Source organism: Hyperolius riggenbachi, chromosome 7 (genome assembly GCF_040937935.1).
Source record: "Hyperolius riggenbachi isolate aHypRig1 chromosome 7, aHypRig1.pri, whole genome shotgun sequence".
NCBI lineage: Eukaryota > Metazoa > Chordata > Amphibia > Anura > Hyperoliidae > Hyperolius > Hyperolius riggenbachi.
In genome coordinates this window covers 236,143,812-236,163,863 of record NC_090652.1, presented here as the reverse complement: position 1 = coordinate 236,163,863, position 20,052 = coordinate 236,143,812, and the positions used below count along the sequence as shown (strand labels likewise).

Sequence of the window (20,052 nt, the reverse complement as noted above, 5' to 3'; positions counted from 1 at the left end):
GTAGTTCCTGGTTAACAAATGAGATAAGGACTTGTAGGTATGTTCTTATCCTTTATCCATTCTCTTTTGTCCCCCTCTTTTCTTCCTGTGCCTCTTTTGTCCACCTCTGTCTCATCTCAGTTTGTGCCTCTTTGTGTCCCTCTGTGTGACCTCATGTTCCCATCTCATCTCTTTTCTCCCTGCGCCTCTTTTATCCCCCTGTGTTACCTCTTGTCCCTTCTGTCTCAGCTCGTCCCCCTGCCCTAGCCGGGTATAGGTGCCCCCAGTATAGGTATCCAGGCATAGGTGTCCTCAGTATAGGTAGCCAGGAATAGGTTCCCTCATTATAAGTAGCCAGCTATAGGTGGTGCCCCAGTATAGGTAGCCAGGTATAGGTGGTCCCCCAGTATAGGTAGCCAGGTATAGGTGGTGGGCCAGTATAGGTGGCCTGTAGCCAGATATAGGTGGTGCCCCAGTATAGAAAGTGTTCTCACGCATCTGCTCCCCACGTTCAAGCGCTGATGTCACTCTTCTCTCAGTGCTGGAACGCGGTGTGCTGGTTAGTGAGCCACAGACCCACAGCCAGCACATGCGGACCTTCTAGCGCTTTGGGGAGGCCCAGGGCCCGCAGAAGCCCTGGGCCCCTCACTGCAGTGTCAGTTGTCCCCCCCTGATGGCTGCCCTGCTCCTGACCATAAGACACACCTAGGTTTAGAGGATAAAAACCAGGGGAAAAATACAAACTAAACCTGGTGCATCCATGGTGAAGGGGCATCTTGTGGATTCTGCCCCCTTTGTACCTCATGCCCCCTTGTACCTCTTGTGTCTCCCTCTGTCCCCTTTGTGTCCTCCATATGTCCTCTTCTGTTCTCCTTTATGCCCCTTTGTGTCCCCCTGTGTCCTCCTCTGCATGGGCACAGTACAGGGAGTCCCAGACATAGCGGCGGAGGTTCATATTGACAGGCGTTCAGAAGTCAGGAACTCCCTGCATTTGTACTATAAGATGCAGTTACTTTTTTTCCCCACTTTTGGGGAAGAAAAAGTCAGTCTTATGAGACAAGACAAGACAAATAACATTTATATTGCGCTTTTCTCCTTGCGGACTCAAAGCGCCAGAGCTGCAGCCACTAGGGCGCGCTCTATTGGCAGTAGCAGTGTAAGGGAGACTTGCCAAAGGTCTCCTACTGAATTAGTGCTTATAGTCTTATAGTCCACAAAATGCAGTAACTGCAGTCCTGTTTAAAAGCAACTGCTCACAATCATTTTTTTCGCCTATTTTAACAGAATGGCAAACATTGAAGACTGCACTCTGGAGAGCTGCTTTGCAATAACACAGAAAGGGGTTAATTCTGATATTTGTTATAATTATTATTATTTATTTATATAGCACCAACATCTGCCATAGCGCTGTACACAATACAAAACAAATCGTGAAGAGCATGTATACATATACATTTAGGACATCCAGCAACACAAATACAAATACAGATATTGTGGATGTGTGCTTTGAGACAATACCGATATTGGTGCATGTTCATATGATGAATTACATCAGAAACAGTCAGGAAACACTAGGAGGAGGTCCCTGTCTTTGCACGCTTACAATCTAGACGGAAATGGGTTGTACATTAGGGAAGGAGACACAGGGGTTAGCGGATGAGGCAGTAAACACCCCCAATGCTACCTGAAGCAAATTATAGGCTTGTCTGAATAGGTGTGTTTTGAGAAAACGTTTCACGATATCCCGGTTTGAAGCAATGACAGACTGGCTGTGGTAGAGCGTTCCAAAGGAAAGGTGACGATCATACTCCTGGAAGCAGGAATGAAAGGAGGAGACTAAGCTAGAGGGTCATAATCAAAATCAGTTTTATTCACCAATCACAAGTGGGTCGTGCCCGGAATTGGGTTTGGCATTAGCACATACACAGCTTAGGTAAGATATATGAGATGACGCACAGTATACAGAAGGTGTGAGCAGATACATTGAGGGGGCAGTAACTCAGTATACAAAAATTGATAGTGGTGACCGGCATCCAAAAACTCTAAGGGGGGAGGGGTGAGGCACTTCGCAGGGGCAGTGAAGAGAGTTCAGCTTATGGCTGAGGGAAAAAACTATTTCTATGCCTCGAGGTCCTGATGGAGATTGCCGAAACCTTCTACCAGATGGGAGCCGCCTGTGTTAGGGTGGCCCAGGTGTGGTGGCCCAGGTGTGAGGGATCGTTGGCAATCCTCTGCGCTCTAGATCATAGTCTGGTGTTGTAGAGGAGGTCCAGTGGGGGAGGGATTTCCCAATTATCCTCTTCACTGATCTGATAACCCTCTGTAATTTGTGTCTGTGGCTGGCAGTGGAGCCAGCGTACCAGATCAAGATGGGAGAACAGAGTACGAATTCCATAGTGGCAGAGTAGAACCTCGTCAGAAGCTCCTAGGCCATACCGAACTTCTTCAGTTGTCGAAGGAAGAATGGTAGAATAGTCTCTGTTGGGCATTCCTCTGGGTGTTGGCATTCCAGCTTAGGTCGTTGGAGATGGTTGTGCCCAGGAGGACGCAGGATACTCTTATGACTTCCATGCCATCAATGAAGATTGAAGGTGGGGTAGGGGCAATCTTCCTGAAGTCAATGATCATTTCAATGGTTTTGGCTGTGTTGAGGACCAAACTGTTTTCTCTGCACCCAGGGCCGGCGCTTCAATTAAGGCAAGGGGGTCAATTGCCCCGGGGCCTCAGAGTCCATGGGCCCCCCCCCTAAGCATCAGTCATTTCAAAGTTAAATTTGTCAGACCATCAGGTACCGTCCCTCGTGTCTCTGGTGGATGGTGTGCGGCCTGTGCTGGTTTCCGGTTTGTGATTGGCGAGCGGCAGGAAGCAGGAGGGATATACTTTACCTGGTTCTGCTGCGCTGGCTGGTTGCCATGGTTACCTTCTGCCTCTTCTTCCTAGCGGTGAGACGCACCACAGATGGCCTCAGCGTGCTCTGTCCCCGTGGAAACGCAGGCATGTGATGTCACTTAAAGGGAACCATAGATGAAAAAAAATAAAGATTTTATACACACCTGGGGCTTCCTCCAGCCCCATATGTTCCAATCGCTCCCACACCGCCATCCTCCTCTGCCCGCAGCTACGAGAACTGGGTCCCCGCTGTTCTTTCAGTTGGAGCCAGTCTAAGCGTAAGGGAAGTACGCTGTTTGCGTATCTCTGCAGCAGCCGCTGGAGAGATACGTAGAGGGCGCACTTCTCCTGCGTAGCTGGCTCCAATGACATCAGTGACGGGACCCGGTTCTCGTAGTTGCGGGCAGCGGAGGACGGCGGCGTGGGATCAAACAGAGCGTATGGGGCTGGAGGAAGCCCCAGGTATGTATAACATCTTTTTCATTTTCCCGTCTCAGGTTCATCTCTGGTTCCCTTTAAAACGTCCATGCCTGCGAGGAGGGAAGAGGCGTTGTGCTGTCGCCACTGATGCTGGATGGGACTGCACCTTCATCTTCTCGGTAAGAAGACTCCCGTGCATACACAGTTGACATGGAGCCAGGGGGAGTTACTGGGGAGGAGAGTTTTTATTTTTTGTACAGTATCCAAGTGCCACCTATAAAGTTTTCTACAGTATCCAAGTCACTTGGATACAGTAAAAAAACTTTGTAGGTGGCACTTGGATACTGTAAAAAACATTATAAGTGGCACCAGGGCCCCCAACCTCCCCTTTATAGTGTATCTGAAATGACAAGTGTGGGCCAATTTATACTTACCTATGACTTTTTCCAGCTCTATGAGCTGCCTGGAGTCACCACCATCCTTGCCCCTCCATAGAATCCTTCCCAGTAGACTGGTCAGTCCAGCCTGTCATGGTGTTACTGCGCATGTTCGGCTCAGCCGCACGTGCACCCCTGCCACGCTCCCGTGCTCAGGGGTGCATGCGGGAGAGATGCACATGCACAGAAATACCACGACAGGCCGTGACTGACCAGTCTACTGGGAAGGATTCTAGGAGAACGGAGGGGTGAGGATGGTGGTGAGGGACTCCAGGCAGCTCATAGAGCTGGAAAAAGTCATAGGTAAGTATAAGTTGGCCCACACGCCATCTCAGGTTCCATTTAACTCTTCTGTGCTCCCCCTGGGTGCACTGCTGGATCCCTAACCTCCCCCTTAACTCGTATGTGCTCCCTGGGGCCCCTGCACGATTACAGCATTATATCTCACCTGTCCTGCCTGCTCCATACTACTTCCCGTCTTCTTCCCACTGTCTGTCCCTTGAGATCTGGAACATGCATTACACTTACGCATAACATGCTGGGTCACAAGAGGCAGTCAGCAGGAAGAAGGCGGGAGCCGGACAGAGAAGCCGGAACAAATGAGATACAATGCTACTATTGTGCAGGGGGGGGGGCAGTTAGGGGGCAACAGCCAGCTCGGGGGTTCCAGGGTTTTTTTTTGTGGGGGGCCCCTCAGGTTACCTTTGCCCCAGGGCCCCGTCGAGGGTTGAAATGGCCCTGTCTGCACCAGTGGTATAACGGTAGGCCTGCTCATCATTATTGGTAACCAGAACGATGAAGGTGGTGTCGTCAGCAAATTTGAGGACCTCTACAAATACTGCTGTGGATCTGCAATTGTTAGTATATAGAGAAAAAAGAATCGGTGACCGGACACATCCTTGTGGGGCACCTCTGTTGGTAGCCTTCGCTTGAGAGGAGATAGACAGTATCCGAACCCTGGTGCGGTTGCAACCTCTGCACCCCCTATTGCTACACCACTGTTGACTCTGCCACCAGTGGTAGGTGTAGGCACACCAAGGGTGAAGGCCGGTTTACCAACCGAGCAACTGAAGCACTTGCTTGGGGCCCCAGTCACAGTCTAAGGAGCCCCAGGCAAGGTAGGCAACGACTCTCCATCTCTCCCTCCCTCTCCATGTGGCCAAGACAGTGCGGGTACGGGAAGTAACTCACCAGTTTCCGACATTCCTGCACTGATATCTCTCTCAGGGATGGTCGTAGTCAGCCAACTTCGCTACGCTGGAACTACGTGTAGTTTTACCCAATTACGCTTCGCCAAACTACGGCTTTGAAATCAAATATTCGCTTTGCATGCATTTCATAGACTACGCGTTAAAATACACAATTACGCATAGTGCGACGCGTAGTGTAGGCAGATGCTTATGCCCGTATGCAGAAAAAGTTACGCATTAATTCCTTTATACCGGGAACTCTTCTATGCGTACATTCCCCTTTCCAATGCGTAAATTTGTAAGCATACAATCGCACTCGGAAAATTTGATGCAAGTATCGCATTCGTAGTTTACTACGCAAAACACATGTTAACTACGCATAGTGGGCGTAAGCTACGCGTAACAGTACTTCACTGCGAGTAAATTCGTAAGCGTAGTTTTGAAACTTCAACTACGAACTACGAAGCGTAAATTCGCACTGGCGTAGTTTCTGCTCAACTCTGATCTCTCTTGCACAGCGCCCCTGGCATCCTCTCCATAGTTAAAGCGACGGCATGTAACAGTACCTACTCGGCGCATCACATGACAAGACGTACGTGCTGTGACATGGTGCCACTGTAATTATGAGGAGGACGCCGGGGGTGTTGCGGAAGAGAGCTGTCAGCGCAGGAATGTTGGAAGCCTGTGAGTTTCATCTTAAACGCTCCGCTCACACTCTGCAGATGGAGGGGGGAGTGTAGGCGTACAGGGTGAAACTTTCACCCAGTACGCCTAGAGTCCCCCTCCCTTTGCAGAGTGTGAGTGGGGCGTTTCACTGTCAAAGGAGGGCACATCTGACTATAGGGGGAAAGGGAGGGGGCATCTGACTATATGGGGAGGGGGGAAAAGGGGCACATCTGGCTATAGGGGGAAAGGACAGCACATCTGAATATAAGGGGAGGAGGAAAGGAGGGCAAATCTGACTATTGGGGAAGGGGGAAAGGGGGGGAACATCTGACTATATGGGGAAAGAAGGGCACATCTGACTATAGGGGTGGGGGGGGGGGGGGGGGAGGGGCATATCTAACTATAGGGGGAGGGGGACAGGGGCACATCTGACTATAGGGGGAGGGGGCTAGGGGCACATCTGACTATAGAGGGAAAGGAGGGCACATCTGACTATAGGGGGAGGGGGAAGGGGGCACAACTGACTATATGGGGAGAGGGGAGGGGCACATCTGACTATAGGGGGAGGAAGGCTAGGGGCACATCTGACAATAGGGGGAAAGGAGGGCAATCTGACTATAGGGGGAGGGTGAAAGAGGGCACATCTGACCATAGTTTTTTAATAACATTTTTATTAAAACGTAATCAACTCATTCGGGTTTCAATACCACCTGTATGCAGTCAATACACAACTGTACCTCTCGGCCCCAGACTTTAACTCCCTTCTCACACGTGTTCCTGACTGCTTGTCTGCTATATTCTACTTCATGTTCTCTCACTTCTTAAAACTTAATATGAGCAAAACAGAACTAATCATTTTTCCACCGTCTCTGTCCACCTCTCTGTCTGAAGTAACAATAAATACTAATAACACTCCCATAACTTCAGTTCCCAAAGCACGGTGCTTGGGGGTAATATTCGACTCATCTCTCTCTTTTACTCCTCATGTTCACTCCATAACCAGCTCCTGCCATCTCCAACTCAAAAACATATCTCGCATCCGACCTTTTCTCACTGAAGACACAACTAAAATGTTAATACATGCTCTTATAATATCTCGTCTGGACTACTGCAACATACTACTTTGTGGATTACCTTCTAACAGACTGGCCCCGCTCCATTCGGTACTGAACTCAGCTATAGAGATGGCCCGAACTATTCGCCGGTGAACGGGAACTGGCGAACTTTCGTGGTTCGCAATCGCGGAGCACCGCAAACTTTTGCGGAAGTTCGATTCGCCCCCATAGTGCATCATTAGGGTCAACTTTGACCCTTTACATCACAGTCAGCAGGCACATTGTAGCCAATCAGGCTACACTCCCTCCTGGAGCCCCACCCCCCCCCTTATAAAAGGCAGGCAGCGTCAGGCATTGGACTCACTCGTGTGCCTACAGTAATTAGAGAAGGGGGAGCTGCTGCAGAGAGAGCTATAGGGAAAGCTTAGTTAGGCTCTTGTAGGCTTGTTAGCTTGCTCCTTGTTGATTCTTATTGCTAAAAAAGCACCCCTCAACAGATCTTTAGAGAGCTAATCTTGTTCTTGTGATCTATTTTTTTTTTTTTGTGTGTGTGTCCCACAGACACTTGTGTTGCATAGACAGCCTTGGTAATTCCTACTGTGCCACTTACAGGCCCAGCACATTCAGTGACTACCTGTGTGTGTGACAGGCAGCTGCACATTTGTAATCCCAATCACTGCACCTACCTATACCTACGTGAGCGCACACATTGTTAATACCACCAGTCATTGCACCTGTTCAGGGTACCTGCCTGTGTGTGTGTGCGACAGGAAGCTGCACATTTGTAATCCCAATCACTGCACCTGTTCACTGTTCAGTGCACCTTCCTACCTATACCTACGTGAGCGCACGCATTGTTAATACCACCAGTCATTGCACCTGTTCATGGTACCTGCCTGTGTGTGTGTGACAGGCAGCTGCACATTTGTAATTCCAATCACTGCACCTGTTCACTGTTCAGTGCACCTACCTACCTACGTGAGCGCAAGCAGTGTAATATACCACCAGCCATTGCAACTGTTCACGGTACCTGTGTGTGACAGGTGCACATTTATAATTCCAATCACTGCACCTGTACACTGTAATACCAATCACCTGTGTGACCGCACGCTGTTTTGTATACCAGTCCGTGCATACCTGCAAAGCAAAGCAGCGAAGCTTTGGAGGATGATTATAATGATGATACTGCCATGGATGCCACGTGGGATCCTAAGAGACACGATGACCAAGGGGACAGTTCAGAGGGGGAGTCAGAGAGGAGTAGGAGGAGACGAATTGCTGAAAGAAGCAGGGGGAGCTCATCATCAGAAACAGCTGGTGGCAGTGTCCGGCGCCATGTATCGCCACCTATGGACGGCCAGCCAACATGCCCTTCAACGTCAGCTGCTGACGCCACCATAGTGCCCACACCCCAGGGTGGCTCAGCGGTGTGGAATTTTTTTTGTGTGTATGCCAAAGATCAGAGCAATGCCATCTGTACTCTCTGCCATCAAAAATTGAGCCGTGGAAAGGCCAAAACCCACGTAGGGACAACTGCCTTACGAAGGCACATGCTGAAAAGGCACAAACTGCAGTGGGAAGACCACCTGAGCAAAAGCAGAATGCAAAAGTAAAGCCACCCTCCTTCTCCTCTTCCTCCTTCAGGTGCATCATTTTCTTCAACCGCTTTCTCCCTTACACCTTCACAATCACAGCCAACCTCCTCCACTCCGCCTCTCACCTTGAGCGGTTCCTGCTCCTCTGCTCACAGCAGCAGCCAGGTGTCTGTGAGGGCAATCTTTGAGCGGAAGAAGCCAATGTCTGCCAGTCACCCCCTTGCCCGGCGTCTGACAGCTGGCTTGGCGGAACTGTTATCCCGCCAGCTGTTACCATACCAGCTAGTGGACTCTGAGGCCTTCCGAAAATTTGCCGATATTCAGCGGAGAAACAACTTGCCAGTGAGACGCTTGATTTGCGATAGCCCGACTCACTGGAATTCGACCCTCCTGATGTTCGACCGCCACAGTATCTCTACAACTACAGTCAAAGGACACAGTCTGGGGAGATGGGGATGTTCTGGCTGAAGTACTGGACACTGATGCAAAATGCCCGCAGGCTCATGCGCCCGTTTGAGGAGGTGATAAACCTGGTGAGTCGTAGTGAAAGCGCCATCAGCGACTTGATCCCATATGCCTTCTTCCTGGAGCGTGCCGTGCGTAGAGTGGTGGATCAAGCTGTGGAGGAGTGTGAACAGGAACAGGAACGGAGGAAGAGTTGTGGGATCAATTCTCAGCAGAAGCAGATGATTCCTCAACACCTGCGGCAGCACAGAGGGGGGAGGAGGAGGAGGAGGAGGAAGAGTCGTTTGGGGAACAGGAGTCAGATGATGAGGAAGGTGTTGTTTTGGAGGAGGAGGATGAGGCGGAAGAACAACCGCAGCAGGTGTTGCAGGGGGCTTGTGCTGCTCAACTTTCCTGTGGTATTGTTCGTGGCTGGGGGGAGGAGGAGAACTTAGCTGACATCACTGAGGAAGAGCAAGAGGAGATGGATAGTACATCTGTATCCAACTTTGTGCAGATGGCGTCTTTCATGCTGTCCAGCCTGTTGAGGGACCCCCGTATAAAAAAACTCAAGGGGAATGAGCTGTACTGGGTGGCCACGCTACTAGACCCTCGGTATAGGCACAAAGTGGCCGAGATGTTTCCAAATCACCAGAAGGCAGAAAGGATGCAGCACTTGAAGAACAAGCTGGCAACTATGCTTTACAATGCGTTTGAGGGTGATGTCACACCACAACGCAATAAAGGTACTGTTACCCCCATATGTGAAGTGCAAACTGTATGGTGCTTGGGTGCCTATATATGTATATGTGTTTTTGATGAAGCAGGCAAGCAGGGTTTAAACTTCACAGTGGTCTGTATGGCTGGGGTTAACTTCCTTCTGTGGGGAGGGGACATGCCTGGGAGCCACTGGCTGTGCTCTCAGAGCATGTCTGTGTCTATTTTGTTTTAGGACAATTAAGTTAGAAAAGCCGAAAGGGGAGTTGTCCTTTTGGGAGAGGAGAAGAGAGAAGGCTGATAAGGTGGGTCCAGAGGAAACTGAAAGGAGAGTCTGCAAGCAGGGGCGTAGCTAGAAATGACTGGGCCCCATAGCAAAAAAAAATGTATGCCCCCCCCCGACCTTCCAACCCCACGAACCTCGGACCTCCCACCCAAACATTCCTCCAGCAGGACCCTCCACTCCAACATTCCCACACCCCTCTAAGTACAGTATAAGTAGCCAGGTCTATAGGTGTCCCCAGTTTAGGTAGTAGTTAGGGGCGTAACTAGAAAATCACTGGGCCCCCTTGTGGCAACAGCAATTTAACCTAAATACTGTACAAACGTTTTAACTCATACATGAACATTATGGAAAATCCAAGTTGAAAATAAACTGTGAAGATAAACAATTTCATCCATTCTACTCCTGAAAAATAAATTCATTTTGTACAACCTCCCAGTTTTATTTTCTATTTTAAAAAGCTAAAAAAAGTAGGTTTAATGCTATTGTCTCATATGCTGATGATTCAGCTTTTCCCATAATCTCGCAGTTAGCAATCATGTGACCCCCAACAAGACAAATTCAGCAATCATGAGGCCCCCAACAAGACAAATTCAGCAATCATGAGGCCCCCAACAAGACAAATTCAGCAAAAATGAGGCCCCCAACATGACAAATTCAGCAATCGTGAGGCCCCCAACAAGACAAATTCAGCAATCATGAGGCCCCCATCAAGACCAATTCAGCAAAAATGAGGCCCCCAACATGACAAATTCAGCAATCGTGAGGCCCCCAACAAGACAAATTCAGCAATCCTGAGGCCCCCAACAAGACAAATTCAGCAATCATGAGGCCCCCAACAAGACACATTCAGCAGTCATGAGGCACATAAATAGACAGCATTTCAAATAAATAGGCAGAATGCCCCCTTAATATGGTAGACACCTCTCACCTGGCTTCTGAATTCTCCTGTACTGGCTGCTGTGCCTGGCAATACTGTTTTTGGCTGGATTGGGGATGATGTGTGGGCTGAAAGGCCTGGCAGTGATGCTGTGGCCTGGCTGGCGGTGATGCTGTGGCCGGGTGGGTTGGCTGGCGGTGATGCTGTGGCTGGGTTGGCGGTGATGCTGTGGCTGTGTTGGCTGGCGGTGATGCTGGGCTGTGCTTGGCTGGTTGAAGTAAATGCTGGCCTGACTGGTGGTGATACTGTGGCCTTTTTGACAGTGATTCTGGGCTGGCTGGCTGGTGGTGATGCTAGGCTGGCTGGCCTGGATAGTTTAGGTAGTGACAGGTGCCCCCAAGTTAAGGTAGCGCCAGGAGTCCCCAAGTTTAGGTAGTGACAGGAGCCCCACCAGTTCAGGTAGTGACAGGAGCCCCCCAGTTCAGGCAGTGACAGGAGCCCCCCAGTGTAAGTAGTGACAGGTGACCCCCAGTGTAAGTAGTGACAGGTGACCCCCAGTTAGGAAGTGACTGACAGGGACCTCCAGGTTAGGTTGTGAGTGACAGGGACCCCCAGGATAGGTTGTGAGTGACAGGCGCCCCCCAGTTAAGTAGTGAGTGACAGGCGCCCCCCAGGTTAGGTTGTGAGTGACAGGGACCCCCAGGTTAGGTTCTGAGTGACAGGCGCCCCCCAGTTAAGTAGTGAGTGACAGGCGCCCCCCAGGTTAGGTTGTGAGTGACAGGGACCCCCAGGTTAGGTTCTGAGTGACAGGCGCCCCCCAGTTAAGTAGTGAGTGACAGGCGCCCCCCAGGTTAGGTTGTGAGTGACAGGGACCCCCAGGTTAGGTTGTGAGTGACAGGCGCCCCCCAGGTAAGTAGTGAGTGACAGGCTCCCCCCAGGTTAGGTTGTGAGTGACAGGGACCCCCAGGTTAGGTTGTGAGTGACAGGCGCCCCCCAGTTAAGTAGTGAGTGACAGGCGCCCTCCAGGTTAGGTTGTGAGTGACAGGGACCCCCAGGTTAGGTTGTGAGTGACAGGCGCCCCCCAGTTAAGTAGTGAGTGACAGGCGCCCCCCAGGTTAGGTTGTGAGTGACAGGGACCCCCAGGTTAGGTTGTGAGTGACAGGCACCCCCCAGTTAAGTAGTGAGTGACAGGCTCCCCCCGGCCCGCTCAGGGACGTTTTTGAGGGCTGGAGGGGTCGCAGCATGAGGGGAGAGCTTGGTGGCACGTCGGTGGGGAGGGGGGGGAAGGGCCCCCCCTTCCCTCACCTGGGGAAGGGCCCCCCCCTCCCTAACCTCGGGCTCTCCCCTCTGCGCTCTCCCCTCCAGCATTAAACAAAGATTGTATGCAGGAGGAGGCGGCGGGGCAGCGGCGGCAGATACATACCTTCCGTGCGCTCCACGGATGCTCCTCTCTCTAGCCTCTGACGCGACTTCCGGTATAAACAGGAAGTCGCGTCAGACACTAGAGGGAGAACCATCCGCGCTGGAGCGCACGGAAGGTATGTATCTGCTGCCTCTGCCCCGCCGCCACCTCCTGCATACAAGAGAGCGCAGAGGGGAGAGCCCGAGGTGAGGGAGGGGGGGGGCCCTTCCTTCCCCCCTCCCCACCGACGTGCCACCAAGCATGCTGCGACCCCCTCATGCTGCGACCCCTCCAGCACCTAGCGGGGCATCCTGCTGCGGGCCCCCCGCGATGTAGGGGCCCCGTAGCAACGCTATGGTTGATATCCCCATTGCTACGCCCTTGTCTGCAAGGGTAGGAGAGAGATACTTCAGGACAGGACAGTACAATCTGGATTCAGGAGAACAGTGAGCAGACACCCCAGCAGCACCCTCTGACAGGACTCCAGTCTAAGCTGCATGTGGCTGCAGCACTCCAGATAAGTGTCACACTCACCCGTAAAGGAGAGATCATCCCTGGGCCTTGTTAGCTCCCCACTCACTCATCTGTCCCTGCAACTCTAGTGCACCATTGCTGCTGCAGTGTGACCAGGGGCGTAACTAGAGACCACTGGGCCCCCCTGCGAAACTCTGGACGGGGCCCCCCCAACCAAACACTCCCCTTCCCCCCAGCAGCAACAACCGCCCCCTCCCTCCAAAAATAAATCAGGCAGGATATATATATATATATATATATATATATATATATATAAATTTTTTTTTACATACACTAAGGCTCGGAGTAAAGCCCCCCACAGTCTCTGCAGCCCCAGCCACACACATCACATACACACTACACGTCTCACACTACACATCGCAGACGCACCGCACACATCGCAGACACATACACATCGCAGACACATACACACCGCACACATCGCAGACACATACACACCGCACACATCGCAGACACATACACACCGCACACATCGCAGACACATACACACCGCACACATCGCAGACACATACACACCACACACATCGCAGACACATACGCACCACACACATCGCAGACACATACACACCACACACATCGCAGACACATACACACCACACACATCGCAGACACATACACACCGCACACATCGCAGACACATACACACCGCACACATCGCAGACACATACACACCACACACATCGCAGACACATACACACCGCACACATCGCAGACACATACACACCGCACACATCGCAGCGAAAAATGGGTGTGGTTATCCCGCATAAGTAGGCGTGGCCATGACATGTGGGTGGAGCAGGAGGGCGGATTGGGGCGGGGCTGTTTGCGGGGAAAAAATGGATGTTGGGGTGATTGAGGCGCGCCTAGCGCGCCAAAAGATGGGCGCGGCCATGACATTGTATGGGCGAAGCTTAACCGTAGTACAGCAAATATAGCCAACTATGACCATTAAATAATAAATGCAGCAACAGTTACCCCAGACACCAGAAAATAAAAACGCAATTTGGGCCACATTTCAGCAGAAATCAAACGCAATTAGGGCACATTTTCAGCAGAAATCAAACGCAATTAGGGCAGAGTTCAGCAGAAATCAAACGCAATTAGGGCCACATTTTCAGCAGATATCAAACGCAATTAGGGCACAGTTCAGCAGAAATCAATCGCAATTAGGGCACAGTTCAGCAGAAATCAAACGCAATTAGGGCCACATTTTCAGCAGATATCAAACGCAATTAGGGCACAGTTCAGCAGAAATCAATCGCAATTAGGGCCACATTTTCAGCAGATATCAAACGCAATTAGGGCACAGTTCAGCAGAAATCAATCGCAATTAGGGCCACATTTTCAGCAGATATCAAACGCAATTAGGGCACAGTTCAGCAGAAATCAATCGCAATTAGGGCCACATTTTCAGCAGATATCAAACGCAATTAGGGCACAGTTCAGCAGAAATCAATCGCAATTAGGGCCACATTTTCAGCAGATATCAAACGCATTTAGGGCACAGTTCAGCAGAAAGCAATCGCAATTAGGGCCACATTTTCAGCAGATATCAAACGCGATTAGGGCACAGTTCAGCAGAAATCAATCGCAATTAGGGCCACATTTTCAGCAGATATCAAACGCAATTAGGGCACAGTTCAGCAGAAATCAATCGCAATTAGGGCCACATTTTCAGCAGATATCAAACGCAATTAGGGCACAGTTCAGCAGAAATCAATCGCAATTAGGGCCACATTTTCAGCAGATATCAAACGCAATTAGGGCACAGTTCAGCAGAAATCAATCGCAATTAGGGCTGCAAAAAGAAAAGAATTTACTCACCTGGCAGGCTGGCACTGGCAGAAGTCTTCTCTCCCCGTCTCCTCTCCCGGCCGGCTCCTCAGGCGCGCAGTTCCCACGGAGCTCCCTCCCTGGCTTCCTCCTCCAATCTCCCGCGCTGATTCATGCAGGGCTACGGGAAGATGGCCACCCGAAGCCCTGTACTGGAGACATAGTCTCCAGAGCAGGGCTTCGGCGGCGGCCATCTTCCTGTAGCCCTGCTCTGCTCTGCCAGTGCCAGCCCCGCGGGGCTGCAGGGAAAAAGTGACGTCACGCCGACGTCACGGAGCCGCTGAGGCCCCTAAGATCGTGAGGCCCCAAGCGACCGCTTGGTTCGCTTTATGCCTCGCGGCGCCCCTGGACACATACACACCGCACACATCGCAGACACATACACACCGCACACTTCACAGACACATACACACCGCACACATCGCAGACACATACACACTGCACACTTCACAGACACATACACACTGCACACTTCACAGACACATACATACCGCACACTTCACAGACACATACACACCGCACACTTCACAGACACATACACACCGCACACTTCACAGACACATACACACTACACACTTCACAGACACATACACACCGCACACTTCACAGACACATACACACCGCACACTTCACAGACACATACACACATCACAGACACATACACACTGCACACTTCACAGACACATACACACTGCACACTTCACAGACACATACACACTGCACACATCGCAGACACATACACACTGCACACATCGCAGACACATACACACTGCACACTTCACAGACACATACACACCGCACACTTCACAGACACATACACACCGCACACTTCACAGACACATACACACCGCACACTTCACAGACTCATACACACATCACAGACACATACACACTGCACACTTCACAGACACATACACACCGCACACATCGCAGACACATACACACCACACACATCGCAGACACATACACACCGCACACTTCACAGACACATACACACCGCACACATCGCAGACACATACACACTGCACACTTCACAGACACATACACACCGCACACTTTACAGACACATACACACTGCACACTTCACAGACACATACACACCGCACACTTCACAGACACATACACACTGCACACTTCACAGACACATACACACATCCAGGCCCGGATTTCTGGAAAGGTCACAGAGGCCATGGCCTAGGGCGATAAAAATTAGCAGGGCGCAGGACTTGGAGAGATAAGAGGTCACATGCCAAAGTAAATCACCACTCCTGCTTTGCTCTGGTCTGCCTGAATTCCAGAGATCCCTGCATCTCTCTTACTTGTGCAAAGTGTGTGTTATGGCAGTCAGCATCTGCTGTCACCTGTATGATGAGAGGGGACAAACAATCTGCTGTGAGAAGAAAACTATATGGGCTCAAGTAGCAGAACTCTTGAGTTCCGATTAGTTTTTCTCATTCAGCACGTATTCACAGGCAGCAATTACCAGCTCTCCCCCTCCCTGACTGATGTTAATTTATTACTAGTAGGTCAGTGCTGTTAAAGACCTCAGATCTGTAAAATTTATGGCTTTTTTTTTTCCTCCTAGAGATGACAACAACATTCTTTGTACAGTAACTCTTTCCTGGCTTTTTTTTGCCAGCAAAGTACTGTGTTGACCATCAGTGAAAGCAGGATGTTTTGAAACAGAATGACAACTGTGTTACATTTATTTATATTTACAAAACAATCAATGCATCTCTATGTATAGCTGTGTGCACATCTTGTATACAGTAACAAAGTCTGAAGACTGCTCATTAACCAAGGGCTCACTGTTTTTCTTTTGGTTAGCCAAAAAGTGTTATTTTTTTACAAAACTTCCTGCTGACTGATTTTAAAATCTGTCTTAAGTGCTCAATTGTCACTGTGTGAAGTACACCTGAGCTTATGCTGGGTACACACGATGCAATTTTCTCACAGATTTACTGTCAGATCGACTATTTCCAACATGTCCGATCTGCTTTCCAATCAATTTTCTGAATGATTTTTCATAGAAGTGAACAGCAAATAGATCGAAAAATTGAAAGTAGATCAGACATGATGGAAATAATCAACCTGACAGTAAATCTGTCAGAACATTGCATCGTGAGTACCTAGCATTACACTAAATCTATGCCAGTGTGTGTAGTGTCGGATCCTTCTACTTACCTGTTCTCTGGTTTGGATGGGCTTCTCTGCATTGTGCTGCACTGTCCCCTATTTGTGGCTCTGATGGCAGCAAGTAGCACAGAGGACAAAGAAGCAGCGCTGTCCACTGGGGCTCCTTGTGATTTTGAACTCCTGTATGGATGTGCACAGGAGCCGAGGGAGTGTTATGGGTATGTGTACTTCAACTTGACAAGTGCTGCTCATACATGAGCACCATTTCTGAAGTATGCAAGCCCAGAACACTATCGCCTGCTGTGCATGCAGTCAGGAGCGCAAAATTACATGGAGTGGACAGAGCATGCACTGCTTCTTTGTTGAACGGGGCAAAGCAGCAAAACAGAGGGGGCCCGTTCAAACTAGTCAGAGTTGGACAGAATGGGGGGGGGGGGGGGCGGTTGGTGACAGCCGGCCTAGGGCGCTGGAAAGTACAAATCCGGCCCTGCACACATCACAGACACATACACACTGCACACTTCACAGACACATACACACTGCACACTTCACAGACACATACACACTGCACACATCGCAGACACATACACACTGCACACATCGCAGACACATACACACCGCACACTTCACAGACACATACACACTGCACACATCGCAGACACATACACACTGCACACATCGCAGACACATACACACTGCACACTTCACAGACACATACACACTGCACACTTCACAGACACATACACACCGCACACTTCACAGACACATACACACCGCACACTTCACAGACACATACACACCGCACACTTCACAGACACATACACACCGCACACTTCACAGACACATACACACCGCACACTTCACAGACACATACACACCGCACACTTCACAGACACATACACACATCACAGACACATACACACTGCACACTTCACAGAGACATACACACTGCACACTTCACAGACAGGCTGTGTGTCTCACATACATTTGGCAGCGGCAGCGTGACACCTTCTTCCTGGTCTGGATTACGTCGCCTGCCCTTCTCCATCCAGTGTGCTTGACCGGACCGGCTGGGAGGGGGGCCCGAGGAAGCGTCGAAGCAGGACGTACAGAAGAGGGGAAATAAGCATTCCTCCAGGTCCTAGTGCCTGCCACCGCACTCTGCAGGAACAGACTGCATAAAAACAAATCAATTTTGCAGTGTCAGCCCGCTCGGTAAGGCAAACGGGTGGGCGGTAAGCATCAGAGCCACGGGCCCCCTCTCAGGTTTCTCCCCCTCCGGGCCCCCCCGCGGCTGCATGCCTTGCAGGGGCGGTAGATATGCCGCTGAGTGTGACCCAAAGACTTCCTATTCTGTAACTACACCTTGCCCTGGAAGTTGCATGCCAGGATTACTGAAGGGAGATATTGAGCAATTGGGAGTGTCAGTAGCCATTATTAGAGGAGAAGAAGGAAGGAATAACCCACCAATACCACATTCTTAAGAGGTGTGTCTCAGGCCATCCGGACTACCCGTGCTGTGTAGCTCCAGAGAGAGATCTTACATATTACCAACAGAAAGTATTTCTACTGTTCAGCATTACTTGGTTGCAAACAAAAACAAACCTAATCTGTGCATGTTATGTTCATAAAGAAATCCTTAAAGCTACAGTGTTATTTGAAAAGTAAAAAAATTTCCTACATTGTTCAGTCACAGGAAGAAGTTCACTGGTGGATATTGTAGTTATCAGAGATAAAGAGGAATATCCTGCATTGCTTGCTATGCCATGGAAGGCAGATTGTTTAATGATTAAATAACCCTGTTAGAGACATTGCAGTATAGTGAACGAAGAACTGTTTTCTCTGAAGTTGGTGTTACTGTAAGACGAGATCTTCCTGCGAGAAGAATATTTCCTATAAGGTGCTACTTGATTAAACTTGTTATACATTTATTCAGCATAAAACGAGTTCATACTGTGACCTCTGGACTTTTTCTTTATTGTGGCTTTTAAAAAAAAGTAAAGTGACTTAAAAGTAAAGAAGAACACCACTCAGGGTTACATTACCACTGCCTGTAATCCTTCTCCCATGTCCACGCAGGCAAGGACAGGACGCTCCAGCGATCTCATGGTGATGTCGGACATGCGGACATTCTTTAGTCCCATGCCTCGCCTTAGCGCTTCCGGATCCACCCTCCACCAACGCCTCGACCGGCAGATAGCCGACTGTGATTGAATCTGCTGTGAAATCGTTGCGCAAACGCCAACAGAACAAGCGATTTCCGTCCGAAATCAATTGTTTCCGTCGATTCCCGTCGAGCCATCCGTGCGAAAGATTTTTCTCGATCGCTGGCAGGTCGGGAGTACGTCATTAGCGGCGTTCGAATGCCCGACGACTGACGCAATACAGCAGCAATACATTACCTGATCCGGCCAGCGCGTATCCCCGCTGTCACTGATGTCTTCTTCTCCGCTGGGTTCCGCATTCCGGTCCGACTGGCTTCACGTCTTGTCCCGGCAGGAAGTTTAAACAGTAGAGCGCCCTCTACTGTTTAAACTTCCCCGGACAGAAAGAAGTGAAGCCAGCCGGACCGGAACCCAGAGGAGAAGAAGACAGCGGGGACTCGCGCCGGCCGGAGCAGGTAATGTATGCAAGGGGGCGGGGGACAGCGGCAGCACCACCACAGATTGTGATCGGTTTCATGCTGAAATCGATTCACAATCTGTTTGCAGTAAAGACAGCCATACGATCCCTCTCTGATCAGATTTGATCAGAGAGGGATCTATCTGTTGATCGAATCTGATGGCAAATCGACCAGTGTATGGCCACTTTAAGTCAGTACCCGCACATAGCATCTCTGCCTGCAGGCTGCTTGACTGCCTTCTCCGCCACCACCAACAGGGTCCAGGACTCCAAGCGGATTCCTGAATTTTTAAGGCCGCTGCTAGCAGCGGCCGCTATAATAATTTTTCTGGTGCGTGTATGTGCGTGTACGTGCCTGCCTAATTTTTCTGGCTGCACTGCGGCTGCAACAACAAAACAAAAGGCATGTACATGTGTCAATTCCCCTTCGTGATGGTTACCTTGCCGCGGTGAAGGGGCTTACGTATCACAATGAAGCAATGACCGACGGCTATATGAGTGTCTCGGGACAAAGATAATAAGGTCGTTGCTTCATTGTGGACAGACCAAATTCGATCAGCTGGACAGTCACTGTTGTTCTGTCATTGAGCTACCTCAGCCTGGGGACCATATGACAGATTGTAAATGAGAGGTTACTCACCTTGCTCTCGGCATTCCACTGACGAGATCTCCTTTTAGTCTGGGGCACCACTAGCTACTTAACCCCCCTGGCATTACCATAAATTCGCCAGGGGGGCGGCGCAGCAGTTTTTTTTTTTTTTTTTTAAATCATGTAGCTAGTCTAGAGCTAGCTACATGATAGCTGCTGTGCAGCGGCATCCCCCTACCCCTTCCGATCACCCCCAGCTATCAGAGAAAACAGGAAATCCCGTTCAGAATGGGATTTCCTGTTTGGCTTCCCCCGTCGCCATGGCAACGATCGGGATGACGTCATCCACGTCATGGCGTCTGGGGGAGTCCCAATCCACCC

General features: G+C 50.2%; 1 protein-coding gene across 1 annotated transcript in view; it reads right to left on the bottom strand.

Annotated features, from left to right (window-relative positions):
* LOC137525794 (uncharacterized) overlaps positions 1-14,436 on the bottom strand; it is a 61,312-nt gene extending 46,876 nt beyond the window's left edge. The window contains exon 1 of the mRNA XM_068246995.1: positions 14,316-14,436. The gene's annotated coding sequence lies outside the window, so the exon portion shown is untranslated. The remainder of the gene's footprint in view (positions 1-14,315) is intronic.
* Between the last annotated feature and the right edge of the window lie 5,616 nt (positions 14,437-20,052).